Source organism: Venturia canescens, chromosome 6 (assembly GCF_019457755.1).
Source record: "Venturia canescens isolate UGA chromosome 6, ASM1945775v1, whole genome shotgun sequence".
Lineage (NCBI taxonomy): Eukaryota > Metazoa > Arthropoda > Insecta > Hymenoptera > Ichneumonidae > Venturia > Venturia canescens.
In genome coordinates, this window is record NC_057426.1 from 12,658,995 (window position 1) to 12,679,859 (window position 20,865).

General features: G+C 42.5%; 2 protein-coding genes across 4 annotated transcripts in view; one reads left to right on the top strand and one right to left on the bottom strand.

The window, feature by feature from the left end:
- Nucleotides 1-20,865, top strand: part of LOC122412007 (midasin) — a 107,991-nt gene that overhangs the window by 50,705 nt on the left and 36,421 nt on the right. The gene's annotated exons all lie outside the window — the stretch shown is intronic.
- LOC122412008 (uncharacterized) overlaps nt 1-20,865 on the bottom strand; it is a 62,898-nt gene that overhangs the window by 41,251 nt on the left and 782 nt on the right. Inside the window, exon 2 of one of the 3 annotated variants that reach the window (XM_043421216.1) lies at nt 437-1,034. The exons of 1 other annotated variant lie outside the window; for it this stretch is intronic. The gene's annotated coding sequence lies outside the window, so the exon portion shown is untranslated. Of the gene's footprint in view, nt 1-225; nt 1,035-20,865 lie in introns of all 3 variants that reach the window. One more of the 3 variants, XM_043421217.1, reaches the window with a different exon arrangement.

A 20,865-nucleotide genomic window follows, 5' to 3' on the forward strand; every position in this document is an offset into this window, starting at 1 on the left:
TCATGCGCAAATTAGGCATGCGGAAGAGATTTTGAAAGATCGACTCCAAGGGGACGAAGAAAGCTGGAAGATTTATTCACCGGGTTCGGATTTGTGTGCCTGGACGTGATGAGAAAACAAATGAAAGCGAAGACGAGGAGCAAAAAGATGAGGAAAAGTAAGAGCCCGGGATATCAGCAGCAGGGGAATGAGCAGCTCTACAGTATCAAAGAGTGAAAGACCCACGCAAAATAACAAGTGCCGATGCTCCGAGCCGTTCTCAGATCGACGTTATTCGTTCAATGAGTCAGTCAGTCTTTCCCTCAACTAGCCATTTATTTTTGTCGTCTTGCGTTTTTTATTTATTTATTTTTTTGTTCTTTTGCATTGTTCCGTCCACTCTTTTCTTCTTGGGTCCAGCTTTTGGTGTACGTGACGGGATGAAGAGAAAACTCACGACACGTTATACTCCCAAGGTTGTTTCACCGCGTACGTCAGAGAGGAGCCTGGAAATTCCTTGTATTTTTCCTCCTTCTCCCAGTCCCTTTTTTCGTCTACTCTCGTTTCTGAGGCGAGAACTTATCCACCTCGGCGTCTCCTCCTCCTACGCCTCCCGATGCTCCTGCCTCCTTCGTTCCTCTTTCTTTTTTTATCCCCTGCACGGATCGACCGTTGCCTCGCTCCTCGTGCGCGCTGCACTACGAACTCCTATCCAAGCTGCCGGACTCGTCCTCCGCATCGTTCGTCATTTCTTGTAGAAAACGCCCTCGCCGAGGTAAGAATAGAAGAGAGAGCAGGAAAGAGGTCCCTCGTTGCGCTTCGCTGATGTCTCTTCGATCGCGCGTGCTTCACCTTCTTTCCCACGCTTCTTCAACGTAGCCGCAGCTCTGTAGCTCTGTACGAGTCTCGTATCTTCTCACCCGGGACAAGCGTATCGGACGAGTCAATGAAAAAGAGATCCTCGATTCGGAGCAACTCGTTTTATCTTTGCCGGAGTATCCTCGCCGCGGAATCGAGATCGTTAAGTTGTAAGCGCGAGCTTAGACGCGATGTTTCTGAAACAAAATGTGCGGTCGTGAAAATTACGAAATTCTCGTATATCACGAGCTAACTTTGTCACGAAATATGCCCCGAACGCCAACAACTTCATTCTCGCTTTTCACTGCTGTTATTTTACAATGAGTTTGACAAAAGTTATCACGTATGAGCGGATGCTAAATTGCCAACGTTTATACCGACAGGTGCTTTAATAATACCGTGGAAACCGAGGTCGTGCGTCACCAGACTACTTCGAGAAGCTCCACATTCGTACACGCGTTTGTGAACGTGTGGCTTCCATGTACGCGAGAAACTCAATTATGTACTGACAAGAGCAAGAACTGCCGAGTGCGATGCGTACCGAGTCTCCCAAAACACGTTCTCGTGGTTTAAGGCATTACGTACACTTGGAGCGGGCGAAAAAACGGGATTTTTATCGACAATAAAATAAATGTTTATTGAAAAACTGTGAACGACAGTAATCGGTACATCTGTTCATGTACTTGTACAATTTTTTCATAAAAAAATTTGTCAAAATGACGGAACTCCAGGTGTATTCCAGTAGCACCTTTTTTTGAGTATCAGTTGCGGTGGACATGGTAACTAAAAAACTATTATTCCGATCTATAGCAAATTTATGTCATTTATTATGTTAATAGCTTGGGCCTGGACGAAGGATTTGTAAAAATTTTGATTAATAAAAAATGACGAGAGAGTTTTAACAAAAAATTCATTTTTCGAAGTGCTAAATTTTCGGTTTTTTGTTACCATTTTGTTTTCCAACAAAATACGAAATCCTTCGTCCAGGCCCTAGCTAATATTATAATAAATAAGTGTCATAAATTTAGTATGGATCGGATCAATAGTTTTTTAATAATCGTGTCCACCGCGAAGGTATTTTTCAAAAAATACGATTCTGAGATAATCGCGTTTAAAGATTCAGGTACCAGACGACCGGGCGCACCGGGGATGAGAAAATTCTTCAGTCACTGTACTCCAAGAATATCTAATAAAAAAAAAAAATTTAATCTTTCCACCCATCCTTGAGATCCCAAAAATCCTATGAAAAAAGCCTTCGCTAGTTTTCTTCCTCGAGTAGGCAATCGACGGCTCACCGATCACGCCGGAAGCCCGTTTAAGTACTATAATTTCAATCGTTGCCCAGAATCGACTGCATATTTTCACTTTCACAATTTATGATACCAATTGTGAGTCGGCAACGTGATTTTTGAAAGAGCATGTAGACCGTCTCGTTCTTTCTATGTTTCCATAAAATCCTAGGTTTATACAATTTTCATGACAGTCGTTTCAGCTTCGAGAAATACTGACAAACACCCTCGGTTCCCATTGTTACATGTGTGTGTGTGTGCTAAAAAAGTGTTAAAAATCTTTATATCTGCAGTAATCCATGTGCGTATATATACGCGCGTGTGGATGTATATAATTCTGAGAAGTGATAACCGGTTTTTGGTTAAGCTCCGGTATTATAAAACCGGTGGGAGCAATATCGATAATCCGCAACGAGAAGCTCCTCTCGCTTGGCCAAAGTTTAGGCGATCAATCGGAGATTTCAAGCACGCTATAACGCCTCTCTCTCTCTTTTTTTCACGCTCACCGTGCACATATACCGATATATAGGTCCTCGCGATATACTTTTTCGTAAAGCCTTCCTGTGAAAACTCGTACGTGGCTAAGATTTTAATAAGCTCTCTATACCTACGTGTTTATCTTAGCATAAATGTGAGGACCCATAAAAACTTAAAATGCGGCGAATCTCTTGGAATTTTATGGAGCGCAATGCATTTTCAGGCTACAAAATTCAACTTGATCGAACATTTTGCTTTGCCTTTTTTCATCACGTGCTTTCGTATCCTCGTTCACGAGCGTGTCGTTTAAATCTACCAGCATAGGAGACAAGCTCGGTCGAGTCTTATCGAAAGGCATTTCCGTAATGATTTGAAAATCTTCAAAACAACTTTTCCGAATCGGCGTGACGAGTAATCCTGTTAGATTAGCACTTAACGAAAAGAATATTTTTTACTTTAAACCGCAATTTCATCATTCGACAAATTTACTCCTTCGCGAAACAGCTTCGATATTCGTGACAATTTATTCTGAAGATTTCAACCTTTTCCAAATCCATGGCGGAACGTATGATGCGCGCCATTTTTCTAATTATGCGATTTCCGAGAAGCTCTCAGCCCCTTGAAAACACTTTATCATTTATTTATCGTTCAACCACCGAGCGAATGTGAATTAATGAAAACCAGGGCCCTGAAGATCGCGTCGTAGCTTCATTATTCTCGGCTAATTTCTCGTCCGAATTTGCCTAATCACTCCGCCGGTGTGGTTGTCCTGGAGGAGCCGAGTTCTGTGCAGCATATCAACGGGTTTGCCCACTGCGGACGTTAGTGTTCCCGGTTTCATTATCCCGGACATGATATAACCAGGAGAGAAAAGCCCACCGAACCTTGTAACAATTATTATCACAGTTCCCGCGCGAGTTCGTTAGAGGAATGATAGCGGAAGAGCGCTTCGTACTCTCCATTATTTCTTCGCGTTTCATACCTTTTTCTCCTTTCTGTTAGCCCACGAGATTAACTCTTCCCTTTCCTTTCTTCCTAACTAAATCCACGAGCGTGTTCGAATTACGATTCGCAGCCACACAAGCGGGCTCGAAAAGCCAGAGCGCACAATATTCATTCGCAGGAAAGTCTGCGGAGGAGGGGCGTGTGTGCCCTAATTCGATTGGGGCTCTCTTCGGCTCTTTGAATATTCGTTATAAATATTATTGCTCCGCACATTTCCATTAGCATATTGGACTTCCCTTCGCGTTCTTCCTCGCGGATTTATAATCGTATAACCTCCACAGTTCCCACGTTTTATTTAGCTGAGTATCATGAAAGTTGGACGAAATAATTTTTCCTTGCTTAAATATTGCCGTTTACGATAATTATCCTTCGAATGATGTTGAACGTCAGAGGATTTTTTTCGCCTCGAATAGCTCTAACGATATTCGATGGATTATATTGAACGATTATCGACTGACACATAAGAAATCGCCAACAATGTATTTTGCTTGCGTTCCAATACAGCGTAAGTTTCGAGCGAACCGCGAATGAATTTCGAGCTCTCTTAACAGTGTTGAATAACACGACTGTTCTCGTATCGATATCGACTGTAAATCATTCCGAATCGATGCTATCGCGTAACAACACATGCGGCAGGAATGAAGGCTGCGGAGGCCATGAATTTTGTCGTAATTGAAGCGTCGTTATCCCTAATATTTTCGTGTGGATGACAAGAATAAATTCACATGAATTGAGTGGATGTGATGCTTTTACGACGAATGTGTGCATGCGCTAAAAGCGAAACGAGCTGATTGCCTGTCGCCAATGATTCGTGCACTCACTCGGAGGAGCGAAAGCCTCCTGAACACACATCCCTCGAGGAATCTTTAAAATCGAAAATATTAAAATGACGAAAAGAGTTATTAGCTCGAGATAAAAACGAATTTCACGACTCTCGTTCGCAAAGAATTCGTTTATAAACGAACGGGGGCTGGGATAATCCGTCGCGCAGTTCCTCGAATTCCTCGAAACGCGTGTGCTCAAAACATACGAAATATGAGACAAACGCGAGTTAATATTCGGTGCATATAAACAGACGATGCTGCTTCACAATGATTGTGCATTTAGGCACGAATCCGTACAGCGTAAGTGCATAAAATTGAGGCGAGATGAGCATCGCAGTTCGGTTAATTGCGTATATTCACCGGGTTGTTTGCATGTTTAACGCCCGTTGCAATTATTCCCTGTTTACCTGTACCCGTTAGCCTCGCGAATTGGGGGATAATATTTCGAGGCGTATACGATTCGTCAATCACGCGGGGACGAATCATCTACGTTTGGTGTCCCATAAATCCGTTCCCGTCATATTTCCTTCACGAGGAATCTCATCTCCGTCTCCCTTCTTCCTCTCTCTCTCTCTCTCTCGCTGTCTCTTTCTCCGACTTTCTCGCGTCATATTCGTATTCACCAGAAATTTCGTAATTTTTCTCTTGTTCTTCGCCCCCGTTCCACTTCTCTGACGAGGATGTTCTTCAAAACTTTTCAAATTAGCCCAACGGGATATAGTCTCGAAGAGGAGATACTTTTATTTCATTTTTTCCCACTCCCAGGATCCCTTTTTTTCTCTTTATTTTGTTCTTCTGTCAGAGATGGAAATTCTTTGGAGAATCCTCTCTGCTTAGGTTAAGAGAGAAAGGGAAATAGCATTCTGGCATGTTTCTGACCTTTTCGCGACGCGGCTCATGCTGGTTACGCCAGGCTAAAGGCCAGAGCAGTCCCGCCGTTACAAAGTTACCCCGCGGGCTACGCGAATCAGATATGAAAGATTCACGAGACCGAAATTGGCTGGGGGAGAACAACCGCGCGGAGAAAGGGGCCTTGAATGCAGAGAGGAAGACATGTTTTTTGGCATAAACAACTCGAGCGAGGTTAAACTGATGTAGGGAAGCAAAAGTTTGGATTCCTAATAAAAAACAGGGTTTTCGGTAAACGTTGCTGGTTCATACTACGTTGATTCTATTTTATGTCTGTACTTTTGCATGGAACATTCATCACGATTGTCTAATTAAAATAATTCAAAATCAAAATAGCTCATGACAAAAGCGTTTTAAAAGTTCCGCGTGTGGAGCAGAAACTTCTTCCATGAACTTTTGAAATAAGCTTCATAAATTTTATTTTAAAATCCGCCGCTCGATCTTTCATCTGCTCATTGCCAGGCCAAATTCCAGGCTCAGCTTTTGGGTATTTGTGCCGCCCCGCCCCGGGTACCAAGACTCCATCAACGAGCCAACAACAAAAATTTCATCTCTGTTTCGCATCCGCAATGTAAAATTCGCTCCGGGGAATTAGAATATTATTAAGAATTAAATAGAAATCCAGTAGCGATAAATTCTCCCGCTGAAATGGCATCGTGCCGAGGCGCGTTCGAGCTCGAACTTTCACGGGGGCTTCGTGCTCTCACAGATCGCGGGCAGCCGTGAAAACACAGGGCACTAAAAACTCACGAAATGAATATAGTTGAAATAAGCGCACGGGGGAGCAATCATGCGAATTCAGAGATAGGATCGGTCGGCGGACAGCATACGGGCTCGTACTACTTGCGAGAAGAGAGTGCGATCAAAAGCGTGCTCTCGAGTCAGGGACAACGGAATTTCCATGAGCTCGCCCGAGGCAAAACTCTCAGGACATGCGACATGTTGCGCGAAACGTTGTGTCAACGACAGAGAGTTCTCGAAAAATCTATGTACATGCATACACGAAAATGCATATTTATATCCACCTGTTTACCATGCTGAAATAAAGGTGGAGCAATTATTTACGAAACTGAAAACTTATTCTTTCGGAGCTTTGGAAACTTGACGTTGCTCGGGGATTTTTTAGGGGCTTGAGGAGTATCCACGGAGAAGGAAATTTTACTTCATTATTGTTTTATCCTCAGAAATACATTGGGGTCATTTTTCTTCGAAGTTAAAAATTGGCATTTTTTGGGGCCTCCGGAAACTTTTGAATCTCTCGAATTTCCATATTTTTAGACTTCTCTTTTTTATCAGATTTATTTTCATAATGAATGCGAATATGAGAATTCTTGATTTATTTTCTGCGAGAAAAAAATACAACAATGCCATACAAATTTATTCAAAAAGTTTCTTTTCCGCATGTCCCTCATTGAATTTCGTTCCTTTTGCATCCCTCGTCAATGTACTTTATACAGAGTTCTTCCTCCACGGTCTCCTCACTTCACTGTATCCATTTCATTCTCTTTACCATCGTTATCTCTCCAACTCATTCCCCACCATAGTTCATAATATACTTTCATGTTTATATACGAATATACGTCGCGTTTGCTTTTCCTGTCAGTCTTTCTCTTTCAAGTTATTTAAAGAAAACGACACCAAAACCACTCGTTCAGACTCATACAAAAAAAAAAAAGAAAAAAAACAAAAAACTCGGAGAGAAACGAGACCGACGAACCTTTGACAAATGAGGTCTGCTGCGGAGTTTTTCGAGCTTTTCACAAATTCACAAAGTTCCTCGCCACAATGGAATTTGCGAAAAGCGTCTTTTGTCTGTGCACAATAAAGGAGAGCTTTCGCCGAATAAAATTGTTCTACAATTGAAAATTCGCCGTTGGAAAACGTACCAACGTTTTATGAAGAATAATCAAACGCTTAAAAGTCGTATTTTGTGTATCGCTGAAATTTGGACCTTCGGCGGGTCTTTCGATACACACTAATTGGCGACCAACAGCGGATCTACATTTCGGGCCCCGTATGAGAAGAGTGGGGAAGCAGGCACCTCGTTTTCTATCGTCCGCCGGGATCTCACGAAAGCATAGAGACTACCATCTCGATCGTCGTCGAATTACCATAAAAAAATCCTCGTCACTAGTAAAGCCTGGAAACCTCGTCAATATATAATACTCGAATTAATACTCAATTTATTATAATATCCCTCCCTCGTTTTCATTTTTTAAAATTTCTTAATTAACACTCTTGTAATACTATAGACCTTGGTGTGTTCGTAACCTTTTTTCAACGACGAATTTCCGATGAAATCGAAAATTACTGTTATTCTCCACGGTTTATATCGCCAGTTGCTAAACGCAAATGGAAAAAGAAGCTTCTTCCAACCTCGAGTATGTTGACTTTCGTCTCATTCCGTCGGCGACGAAGTTGTCCATTTTTCGTCTCAATCGCTCCCTCCGCACCGTCCACCTTTCCATTTCCATCTCCCTTCGTCCGCTTCGGTATACAGCAGTTATTCCTGACTGATTAAATCGTGATTCAAAGCATCGAGAAGCTTCGATGAGCGTGCGGTTGCCGGCGTGTTCCGAGCCATTGAGCGTGAACCGTGTGGGGAGCATACTCCGATTGTCCAGAGAATATAGCGAATCTCTCCTTCATCCTCTGTGCTTGTTCTCAGAGCCCTTTGGATTCAGCCCCGAAACGATGGGATTCCAATCCATCAAGTGGTGCATTTGCATTAGTAATGCTTACATCGATCGTCATTCTCTCGCGTTACGTAAATATCCGTTAATACATAGAATCCAAAATCGCGAGGATTTCACTCGTAGGTGCCCCCGTACGGGGATGTCTATGTCGATATTTTTTTATGCACTGGACAAACGTAAATTATTTTTTGTGAGCTTGATCAATGGCTCGTGAAATATTCAATGGAGTTGGTATAAGTTGTCAGGATTTATGAGCCTCTTTTTGTACTTCATTTCTCCCATTCCCGATTGAATTTCAAAGCGTCTTATCTCACAATAGAAAACACATTTATTGGGTTTAAGAGACAGCTCGCTTATATACCTTCATCGATAAAGCTGTGCCGATATACTTTTTATGGGGAGATAAATATTTCATTAGTTCGTGGTAAACAACTTAATGTTTGTTGGAAAAGGAAAATGGAGAGAGGTGGATAATAATTGTTGCAATTTCTGGATTCGGTCGTGAAGGAGTGAAGAAAATCAATCGGTCGACGGGCGAATACGAATTCGATTTTTTAAGCATTGGCCTCCGAAGTTGGGACTGTTTTGACAGCACGCCTGCAGCAGGATTAAGTGAGTTGAGTCTGTTGAAAATGTTCGTGTATTTCAATTGTTGCATGGGATTTTGAGACTTTTTCGTGATCCTCGAAACATATTGAGCGAGGCACATGCGTCACGCTGAAATGAGTTGTGTCGGAAAATTCGAAAATTTTATTTTCCTTCGCAGCGAGGAAAAAGCACCACTCCGGCGAGGTATTGTATTTTGGAAGTAACTTCAATCAATGGCTTTCCATCAGTTCCATCTTCGCTGAGCAATACTTCGGTCTCTTTTATTCCTGACCACTTTTTCCCCTGAACTTTGCGACCTCCAACGAAGCGAAGGGAGAACCGCCCATTCGTCTTTTACTCCCGGAGAAACTTAAATTTAATTTTTACCCGACGGTCTGCCGCCACCAGCATTTTCTTTTATATTCTTTTTGTTTTTACTTTTTTCAGCTTCCCTTTCTCTCTCTCTCTCTCTCTTTCTCTTTTCCTCACTCGGGTTTTCTTTTACCGTGTGCATTCACTGAATTATCTCAGTCCTCTTTAGCCTCAGGCTCCTCTCTGCAAAACCTTTTCAAATATATTTATACAGCTCGACTCTTTAAGTTCGCATTCTTTTCAGAGCTGAAAAACTCTTACGAAACAATTGTACGGATAATCGCAACCTCCGTGGTTATTATTCCAGAAAGTGATTGTTGAAAAAAACCCCGTCGGAGATTACACTTTGCTCGTACCATCGAAAGCTTTTGGGCGGTCGGAATTTTTCATTATTCAGCCGAATTCATAACTTCGTATTCGAATCGAATATCGTAAGAAATTAGCCGGCTAATCGCGATGAAGAAAAAATTTATTCCGGCATGAAGAGCATCCGCAAAATAGTTTCTTTTTTTCGTTGTTTCTCTAAAGATTTCTGTTTTTTTTTTCCCCAAACTGTCCAACTGTCTGTCATCCGTAGTAAAATAGACAATTGTTATCGACGGTAAAAAGAGCAATTGCTCGCACGTCCTGTTGCTTATCTGGGCGTAGCTGTGTTAAGTGTGCAACGTTTTGCTCGTAAAAGTAAGAAGGCTTTGCATTGTTTATTCCGATCGGTGCAGTATGGAATGCGATATAGTCACGTATCTCCGAGGCTCAGGGGAGGCCGACAATAACGTCGTTGTCAATGACGACGATGAAAAACGTGAGCGAATTTGAATTCCTTGAAGTATCTCCGGAAGAATGGATACTGTAAAGGAAAAGAGATATTTCTCGCGATGCTCTCCACGTTTGGGTATAGAAGCATCGAATACGTGTGCACGTAAATGCGGGAGAAAATTCGATGCGAGGGAAACATGCACATCCGAAAATAAAGCGAGTCTTCATGGGTACAGTACACGCGCGTTTATGTTTACGCATATAGGTTTGTGTGTATTTTTTTACTGTAGACATTTATGAAGAAAGATCCATACATTTTGCTCGGTTGAGCGGGAAAAAAGAGGCGGAAGGACGCTTATCGTTTTGTTCCCAATCGAAAGCGTGAACGAGAAACGCTTTGCCGAGTCCCTTCGCTCTAACGATTCACTTCCTGCCTTTTCTGCCCTCCCGATTCCTTTATCTCGGTCCTCACTCTCGAATTTCCGTGTTAAATTATTCCCCGGAAATTCGAGAGCTCGAATACCCGCCCTCGCGCATATCGCCACTTCCACTTACCACACTTTCCCATCGCACCGCGATAATTAAGGTAATAATATATAATGACGCTCGAGGTTCATTAATCACGATAATTTCTTCGATCGTGCGCGGCAGTATCGTACCCCGATTTATGAGCGAGTGTCACATCGGTTACGAGTCCGTGCGAATGGGTCGGACGTTTTCCATACGTTTTTTCGAACCCGTTTCGACATCGCGTTCGAAATCTGTCCGTTTTGACGGCGCTGCGTCGGTTTTTTATCATCCGGTACATCCGGTGACCGAAAAACGAATAACAAAGCCAACAAAAAGCATAAGCTCGAACGAAAATCAGACGTTTTTCCTACGAGTATTTCCCCAAACGTAAAAGTTGAGAAAAACTGAGCGAGAACCAAATACAATTCTGCCTCTGAAAGCATCGGAGATTCGCTCCACTCAAAAAACACAGGAAGAAAGTCCAATACAAAGATTCCCTTGGATCCAATTCAATGACAGCAAATTACACTACGGCGAACCAACGTTTTTCACCAGTTAATGTAATTTATATTTTATATAGCACTCCGGAAGTCCGTATGTATTACGTGTGCGTGGATTCAACATTTCGTTCAACCCTCTCAAATCGAATTAAATCCGTTCCTCGTACCGTAAGAGTTTCTTCAATGATATATACTGTACATACGTATATAAAATGCGCCCAAGTTAAAATATAAAAAAGGAGGTGAAACTTCTCGATGTAATCTCATCAGGTTCGATAAGAAAATAAAATGAAAAAAAAAAAATCCGCAGAAGCTCGGTGAAGCTCTTCCGTTTTTACAGCATCAATATATATCTTTTGGGCGTTTCGAAAGTCTTAAAATGATATTTCCCTTGCTGCAAGTCGAAAGGGCGGATCTGGAATCCTTTTTGATCGTGAATAAGAGCTCGTTGGTTGCGAGGGTATCGACAGCAGACGTGTGTATAAATATATTTATAGAATCATCTCACATACATGCATTCGTATACACATGTCTGATTGGAAGAAGGAGAGCGCTGGCTTCCGGCCGGATCTATGAAGCTGCGGTAACATTTTTTCCATCCTCCCCATTCGGGGTATCACAAAAGCCAATAATTTAGGTTACAGAACTATAGGAATTCCGATATGGAAGAAAGATCACGTCCCTCTCTAAACGAGCATCGATTTCACCTTTCTACAAACTCGTAGGTGCGTCGAGCGGAGAGCGAGGGGTCAAAACGAGCCTGTGCTGAGTCGCGGGGAATCCGTGGAAAACGAATAAAGTTGATGTTTATGAAAAAAAAAATACGCATAAATGGATTCGACAACTTTTGTAGGGAATATCGAATTGAAGTTTCAGTGGAAGTCATTGAGCTCTGAATAATTTGAGAGCGACGCGCAACGTCATTGGGACGAGGGTTGTGAAACCGGGTCGATCGAGGTGCGTTTTCGTTCGACGAATTTTTACTACGGCACTCCAGACGGGTGCTGTGGCTCGAAAAAAACGTTCGTTCTTCTCTCATTTTTCGATGGGATTGACGTGAACGTAATGGAAAGTTCTCCGAATTGAGTTCCAATGAAAATATGTTGAGCTCGACGTTGTTCCAAAGGCTTCCTGGGCTGCTGCGAGCTCAGGAAAAGTTGAATTGTTTGATGCACGGATACTGAACGAGCGATGTACAACAAGGGAAAACGTCGTTTGACCGTGTTTTCAATCCCTCCGCCATAAACGACTTGGACTTTCGTAAATTGTCACCTGCTTGGTTGTGCCAACGTATATACACGGTCTGAACGCTTCCCATAAGTTAAATCCACACCCTCGTCTCTGACTGAGCTCTTAAACCGAGTCACGAATGTAATAAAAACTTCGATGAAGCTCCAGCCGGCTCGAAAGCGTTTAGCCGCTCTCTTTTTCCATTCACCTTTCTTCACCATCCCTTTTAATGTCTCGCCACCCCCTCGTTACGCTCGCGCGCCACCCTCCGATAAACCCGTGCCCAACCTGCCAAAGAATAATAATTTGGACGGTTTTTATTCCCCTCCTCGCACCGTTCATATTCGCTAAATTACTCTCGGCCAAGTCCAGCCTCATTATACTTTAACGCTCATTTTCCCACCTGTATGCCATTCTCTTTTTTTATGCTCCGATATTTCACTCCCACAATAACCTCGTCTCAACAGCCATGAAGACAGATTTGTTCTAATTAGATTGCGCTCTTTCCTCGCAAATTAATTACCATTAAATCCTTAGCTTTTGGCACTCCCCGCACTCTCTCTCTATTTTATCGTACCGAAATCTCCCGCAACATTGAACGCGGCGTGTTCAATCCAGCATCGATATTTCAGATAAATTCTCCACGAATTCTCGTACCCTCGTGTGACACTAAACGCTCTGCAGTTCCGCGACTGTTTCCCTTGTAGCGAAATATTTTCCCTAGAATTAACCATGCGAAACGCTGCGATGTTGGGCAACCCAACTTCCCCACTATCATACAACTGGACGCAGTTCGATTCGAATTTTTGGCTCGTTGAGATCAATCCATGAGATTAGTTTTTCCGACCGGAAGCAGGTCGGAATATAAAAAGCAACGCGTCCAATATATTTTTCCAACATTTATCGTGCTCAGTTTTCTCCGCGTTTGTCTCCAATGAATTATAAACAGAAGCCCATGAAAGTCTCCAAAAAATATCTTATCAGGCCTGTATCTTCCCAGAGGACATAAAACGCTCCGTATTTGACCCTCGCACGAGGGCTGTAGCTCATCGAATATTCGAGATTTTTTTAGGGTCCTCGGCTATCCAATATCTCCGAACGATCCAACGAACTTCCCCTTGCCCTTTGACTTTTCTTTCTTCGCACTTCTGCTCTCTTCTATATTTCTCTTCTTTCTCCTTTGTGTGCCGGGATACAAGCGGGATGATTCGCGTGAAATACGACCAGTCCGTCAGTGGCAAATAACCACCTGTGAGTGCATATTCGCAGTGACATTTCTTAAACGGGACTTACGAGGACATTGTGTCCCCGGAAGTGTGTCATTCAGTTGTAGGAAACCAGCATTATACGAGCATAAAGAACAAGTACAATAACGATCCGTCAAACTCATTTTTTTCCCGGACATCTGGCACGTGTTCGCTACCAGAAATTCCGTCTGTAGACAGCTCATCGAGCTGTTCTGCCGTATAATTTTGCATTTTATTAAATTTGAATTTGAGTTCTGAATAATCAATGCGAGCTGATGGATCGGTTCGATTCCCTTCGGCGCTCAATCAATCGCGTTAGCTCCCGCAAAAAGTTATAAAATAATGGGAAACATGCAAAAGGCTTTGCAACATCGAGCCTTGGTATTCGCAGTGGGAAGAGTCGCTGTTCTCTTTCAGCGAGCTTCAAAAGTTAGGAAATCAGTCACTTCTAATTTGATCCAAACTAAATTATGGAGTAAGCCGCGCTGTTTCGCTACGGTAACCCGATTAGTGATCAGTTTTGCTTCGCATCAACGTTCGGTCATTGCGGTAACCGGATTAGTGGTTCGGGTTGCCACAGTTTACCTATCAAGTGTCAGCCCCGTTTTTTTTTCTAATTTGCCTACAACAAACACACTTTGTTTCACCGTAGCTAATTCTGCTGGATAAACTTTACGGTGGATTTGAAATTCGTTTAAAGTATACCCAGTCTCGCATCGATGTGAGAACGTCGAAAACGATTTGCCGCAGCGCACAGACGATGTTTTGACCGAAAAGTTCTACGACCTCTTCGTTATTCATTAAGGCCGCAGTACGCTGCCCAAAATGCATTGAGAACGCTGTCGAAAACACTCGAATTTAGCAGATATACAGGCTGCATTTCTTCAACGGTGGTCCGGCGACTCTAGTGCATGCGATCTTTCATTCCATCCTCCATTTTTCTCTTCGCAGGAGGCCACAGAATGTACGAGCTCGGGCCAAGACAATCGCCGTTGGAATGCGAGCTTTCTGTCGTGACCTCTCTCCGAGAGTTCCCGTTTCGCATTAAAAAGGATTCATTTCAACAAAATTCTTCAAGATCTTTTCTCTCATTCGAAAAAGTTCATTCCTTTTTGGAAAAAATGGAAAAACCTCGATCGAGTATTGCTGGCAATATATACTAAAAACAAGATTATTCGATCCTGTCTTGCGTGCGCATTCGTTGTATCCATCGAGCACGAAATTTCAGTTTTCAAAAACCCTTCGAAGCGCGAAAATCCAGCAGTTTTTAATATTTCTGTATGATTTTTAGTTCTGGCGATGGCCACTGCTTTACACGTCGAAACGCTCTTCGGTTTTTTCGTCCCAGATAAACCAACAGAGTTGAAATACCAACAAATAAACCCTTCGAACTTCAAAAGTCCATTATTTTTTTTCCTCGTCGCAAAAAAATCGCGAAAAAAGCCCAAAATATCCGGCTGCCCACGGGGTGACCTCCTTAACTGTTTTTTTTTTTTTTTTTTTTTCGTATATCGAGTTCAATCGAGAACCAAAGAAAAGAAATTTTCGCAACAAAAATACAGTGGAAATGGGACTTTTCTATGTAGAATTGATCGAACCTTTGGCATCCTGTTTTCGTTGAATTTGACACCCTGCCCGAAGCATATCTCAACAAGCATCGAATGACCTTATCGGGTTCAATGCTTCGGGGCGCGAACCTCATCGATTTAGTTCAAATATCATGACGCCAATTATTGAGCGCGTGGCCGCATCATATATGTTGAGTGCAAAGATAGATAATTATGACGTGAGCATCTCATCGTCGAAATTATAGTACGAAAATTGCATGAAAACTGAACAATCGGGAGCAGATAATTTTGGCAGAGATTGCGCCAGTTTCGTGTGATCTTCGAAATATGAATTTATATAAAAAGTGCATTTCCACCCCGTTTTTTGGGGACGATGGTGAAAAATATTGAATAAAATTCGAAGGCCAAATGCAAGTCCAAATTATTTCGTCGTCGGACCGAAAAGCTCTGAAATTCTGTGCAAAGCTCCCATCACAACAATATACGCGATAAGTATTTTTCTCCGGCGTACATTTTTTAGATGTTCCCTTTCTCCTTATCGTTCCTGTCACAGCGTTGGAGAGCAATAACCCGTAAACCGAATATCTCACGTTCTCCCTAGATGTCGCGTCCACCTTCGTTGCATACGAAACGAAATATTTATAAAGTCGTGAGATCAGATGTTCCCGGTGTGAGAAAGAGAGCGAAAAAAGAATGAGGAAAAATTCGTGTCACGTATGCGCGGATGGTCGGGCTCCGTGGCTTTGAAAAATCTACGTTTCGCGATCGAGCCCACTTTCGTACCTTTTTTCTCACTCAACCTCAACGATCTTTTACATGCACGTATGCCCAGAGGCTTGTTCGTTTTTTCTTCACCGTTCGCTGTACGTAACGAACTCGTGTCGTCGAATAATCACGACGTCAAGCAGCGATTAAAGAAATTTTGTTTCCTTCGGCGGTCCTTGAACATTTGAGTTTCGACTCGTGTCTCTGAATTCATTGACTTTCTTCTAATTACTTAATGAACATTTTTTTTTCAATGAATTCACTGTTAATCGTGTCGGAATATGGAACTTGTGATGTGGGAGATTCGATCTTGCTTATGGGGAGACGATTCGTACGACTTTTACACCAGAATTTTTTCATTTTCACTTGTCACATTATTTTTTATGGACTCTCATTAAATTTTAGCGAGATTTCAAGACATATCTTTGGAAAAGATCTCCATTCGCTCGACGCCTTTCTTCAGCTTTTCTCTAACCTATTTTTTCGTCAGGTACTCGCTCTCGATCAACCAATTACTTTCCTCTTGATTAATGTTGAACTGCTGCTATTATTTATATGGCCGAATAAATTGTCACGTTATTATGTGATAAAATTATTGAGTTTTTTCGTATAACCGAGAATTTTCCGTCGATTTATTAGAAACGTTGGAAATAATCTCTCGTAAATTTGCGATGGGAGAACGATCGGGAGATCAGCGACAAATTCATGGTGGCCGTTATTTCGCGAGAAAAATAAGGGCCAAAATCGACATTTGTAATTGGAATTTCTCGCTTTATTCCCTAAATTCGTATTATTTTGAGCCGGGGATCAGAATTTTTTTCCGTTCTCGAGATATCAATTGGTCCGTCTATCAAATTATTTCCGTACCACTTTATTGAAGGGGAAAAAATTCTGTCAGTTTTCTCGGGAAGAAAGAAAGTTGTGCGCGTTTTGCTGCGCGAACTCACTTTCATCGCCACGAATAAACTCACGGCGGCTCCCGCGAGAGCATCGGAGACTTTATCGAAAATAAACTTTGTCGTTTGCCACCGCGCACAATGAACTTTTCCGGAGCAGCTCGTATTCCCTGGAAAAATATATGTCAGGATTGTAAATCTAAAGTGTTGACAATCTCAACAACCCTTATCTCGCATGCTCGAAGAACCGAGAGGGCTTATAGAGAAGAAGAGTCTCCCTTGGACCGGGAACTTTTGCTATTCCCAATGACAAATGTCGCGCCCCCTCCCGCGGAGTTGTACTTTTTAGTATTTCGGCATGTCGCCCACATTCCGAACTCTTTTCACTCTTGCAAATCCGAAAAGGATAAGCCTTCGTGTGCTCTACTGCGTTCCCACTATCGATGTGTACATTCTTTTCCGCAGGTTCTCCACAGCAGTGAAATACTCCGAAGTAAATCGGCTTCGTTCGCCACACAGTGGGTGTAAATCCCACTGCGTTTTCTTGTAGCAAACAACTGTATCGAATTGTAAGCGATACTCAAAAAATTAAATGGCAAAGTTAATAGATGCTGGAAGGACCGATGGAAAGCTCCGAAGCAAAAGGCATTTGGAAATACGTTAATCAATATTTCTCCTATTAAAGAAGCATTGAAACGAAAATTATTTAATCTTTGCCACACCGCCGATCGAGTCCTATAGAGTTGAGTGGAACGAAAGTGGATGCACTTTCAAGAGAGCTCATTGCTGAGAATAATCAATAAAAATCTATGCTAAAAAACATTTCCAGTTATAACTCGAGATAAAAGTTTTCAAAAATATCATTTTTTTTTTTTCCAAAAGTAACGATTCTTTATTGTCGTCCATTTTTTCTGGTCCATGAGTAGTCAAATTTTAAGAATTTTTTCGTGCTTGCACTCATTGTTTATTGCTGATACTTTTGTAACAGTACAGAACTGACGCGAGGGGGACACACGCAGCAAACCCACACTTTTCACTCCCTTTGGAATCGTACTTCCAGGGGAAAAATCACTTTCCAGGGGAAAAATGACTTCGTCCAACTGCTTTCGATCCTCATCGAAATTCTATGATATTTTAATAAAAAACTACTAAAGTGCCTTTGACTTCATGACTAAATGTCACGTTTTCCTTTTCCCCTCACTTTTGTTCACTTTTTTCCTCTTTTTTGAAATTTCCAATGTAACAGCCGAGCGAATAAATGTCCACGGAATCATTCAGCAAATATCTCAGACAATAAGAGCGTGTCTGACGTTTACATAATTTCTGTAAATTATTAGCCTGGCCTTATTTCACATCGTGAAGTGGCTGCCTCCTTTCGCTCAGTTTCCCTGTAAGTGGATTTCGATCCTCATAGAGAGAGAGAGAGAGAGAGAGAGAGAGAGTGAGTGAGTCTGAATAGGCTTTTCAGCTTACTAAGAGGCTGCCAAGTAGTTTGGACACGTCTAAGACAACGATAGCCTGGGAATATACGTATATTTCGTGCAGTTTTAGCTATCAATAAATCTGCTTCCTGATTAATTGATCAAAGTAATTTGCAGATAGTGCCAATCCTCCCCTCATATATGTCAATGGGGTTGCCCCGAGAGTTGACACACTTGACGATAATAGAGAGTGACGTTGGCACTAAATTAATTGCGACCTTTTATCGCGTGCCTTCAATTAATAACGCGAATGTCTTTCCACGATTGGTGCAGCGCTCCCCAACTTCTTCTGCCATTTCTTCCTGGATTTTGACATCGAAACGGCCTCCCGTTTATCTGGGAATGGAAAGCGATAAAAATTGTTTTCATAATTCGAGTTAACAAGAGTTGCGTTAAAAATATTTCGAAGAGGAAACGATCGGAGGGGTTTGTCGTAACGCGGTTGTTCCCAGTGAAATATTCGGTGAGCAAATACCAATCAGGAAATCCGGTTCGACTGCGAATATGTTTGATTTGCTGTTTCGAGTTTTGCAAATGAATTCCCTGAGTTAATAATATTTAACGAGTCCCGGAATATAAATTTCGGGGGAGTTTATTTTTCAGTATAAATATGGATGGGAAATTGTTTTTCGTGCAGCAAACTTTGTTAGCTCCATCAAAGACCTCGTTTCGGAGGGATGAACGTAATTCTCCTGTTTCATCGAATAATGACGCTGGCTGAAAACTCGAATAACTGAAACCTTTCGATCAATAGCATTACATAAAATTTTGTTTGTTCCCTTGCAATAGAAATTCGAGCGGCTCCATATCAGTTTTTTAAGTAGCTGAATATTTTATCAGCGAATGAATTACCACTCTCGCTCGATCGCTACTCAATTATAGCTCATCAGGCAAAGTGTATACTTATTCGTTCGGAATTTTTAATCGCCGAACCCGCGAGGCTCTATTTACGTATTTCGAGATCGTGTGTGCTCAGCACTAGAGTTATCTGCGAGGGGGCGTTTATTCAGGCTTGATTGCAATTGGAATTGACACGACAGTCAAATAAACTCACTATTCGCCTACTCGGAGCTCCTCGCGACTTGGATTTCACGGAATTTTCTATAGACGCCCTCTCCTTTGTTGAGCGACGCCCGGCTGCGTTCCACCTCGTTATTGAGCCACGTAGACGCTAATTCCGTAAATCTTTGCCCGATAAAATCAAACACTCCAGTTCGCCATGCGTCGAGCTTCAGCACTGAACGCGTGTTTCAAGCAAAAAGCGTCCGATGCCTCGTACGACATCGTGGAAACTGGATCCGTCGAAACGAAGCTCAGAAATGAGCTCGCTTAGAGTTTTCTTTCGATTTAACGCGAGAATGGAGGATTAGAAATTCATGGAAAAAAGGAGCGACGGGGTTGTTGCCTTCGGCGAGGACGGCCGGTCCGACTCTCTGGCCATTTCCCGGGTCGAGTAGCTGCTCTGACTTCAACGGGTGACCGCTTAGCCATGCATCGGTCCGCGCATCGATCGCTCAGCTTGATGACGTTTTTCTAAGTCTCGATGTACGGTGAAGACACCGCCGCTCGTGCCGAGACGGGGTTTTAACAGTTGCTGCGAGCTTCCGCGATTCAGCGATTTCGTGTGACTTCAGGAACGAGTTACGGTGGGCAGACTTCTCGGGGTGGGTTGGAAAAAAGTAGAAACTGATTAGACGGGCTAAAAATTGAGAGAAGCGAGGTCTTCGAAACTCGGAAAAGGAATTTCTGCAGTTGTGAATCTCGCAAACGAATAATTAGCTGAAAAAAAAAAACTGCAACAATCCGGCCACGATTCAGAAGAAGAAATGAGTGAATAATTTAGGATCTTTTCATTTCTCGATGCTCTTAAAAGTCCGCAAGGACTTTACGTCCGTATTGCAACGTATGTACGTATCGACGAGAACATTAATTTCCCCTTTTAAAATGCGTGAGCTTGTTGACGTTTTTTATGCGGTTCGCGGAGGATGTAAAAAGCTCCAACGATCCGCGGCATCCCTCGTACATCGTCATCTCGCTCGTTCAGCTCGTGAAACATGGACGTGTACGGGGGCATTGAAAAAATAATGTTCGAGTATTCAAATACAGCCGCACATTTATGAATATAAGAGCTAAGGGCCGTGGGCGTAATGCCTCTTAGGCCATTTTTCATGCCTACGTGTGATTCTACATTTTCCACAGTTATATTTGAATTTTTTATTTTTCCATCGTTCCTTTTCGACGGTGGCTTCCCGCCATTGGATGCAAGGCAGAAAGTTATGAACCGATATTTTTCACTCACTGTCGCAGAAGCCTCTACTGAAAATCCTCATTTCGTTCGTAGTGCAACGAAAATTGTACCGGAATTGAGTTTTATCGAACCGTTTGTGGTTCTGCAGCGTGCAAAAACTAGCGGAGCATCATTTTTCAGTCGTTTTGTAATAAAAAATTCTCGTGCCCTGTGAAAAGCAAATGGAGTCGTAGTTCCGAAGGATAAAAAACTCGGGAAACTTGGCGCGGAATGTTCATTTTTTTCCAACATGGTTGCAAAGCTTCGTCTGTTTGCAAACGTCGTAAATGAAGTCGGGACGAAAAAAAAAACGCTTGAAGCGCGTCTGTCTCACCGCCGATTCGGCCTAACCAATTCGGTTAACCATTAACCCTTGCTCTTTGCTATTCCTCCCTTGGGGCTCTAATATACTCTCATTAAGTCGACGGAATGAACGGACAAAGATACATGGAAACGCGCGCAACGGGTTAAATAGCACAGCAGAGGGGGATGCTGGCAAAGAGACGGAGGAGGGCGTGTGCAGACGAGCGCATAATCGCGGCGTTAACCAGAAAGACAAACTCGGCCCACCACCACTAACCGCTAGCACAAGAGCGTCCAAAATAGCTGTACCGTGCCCGCGTTACTC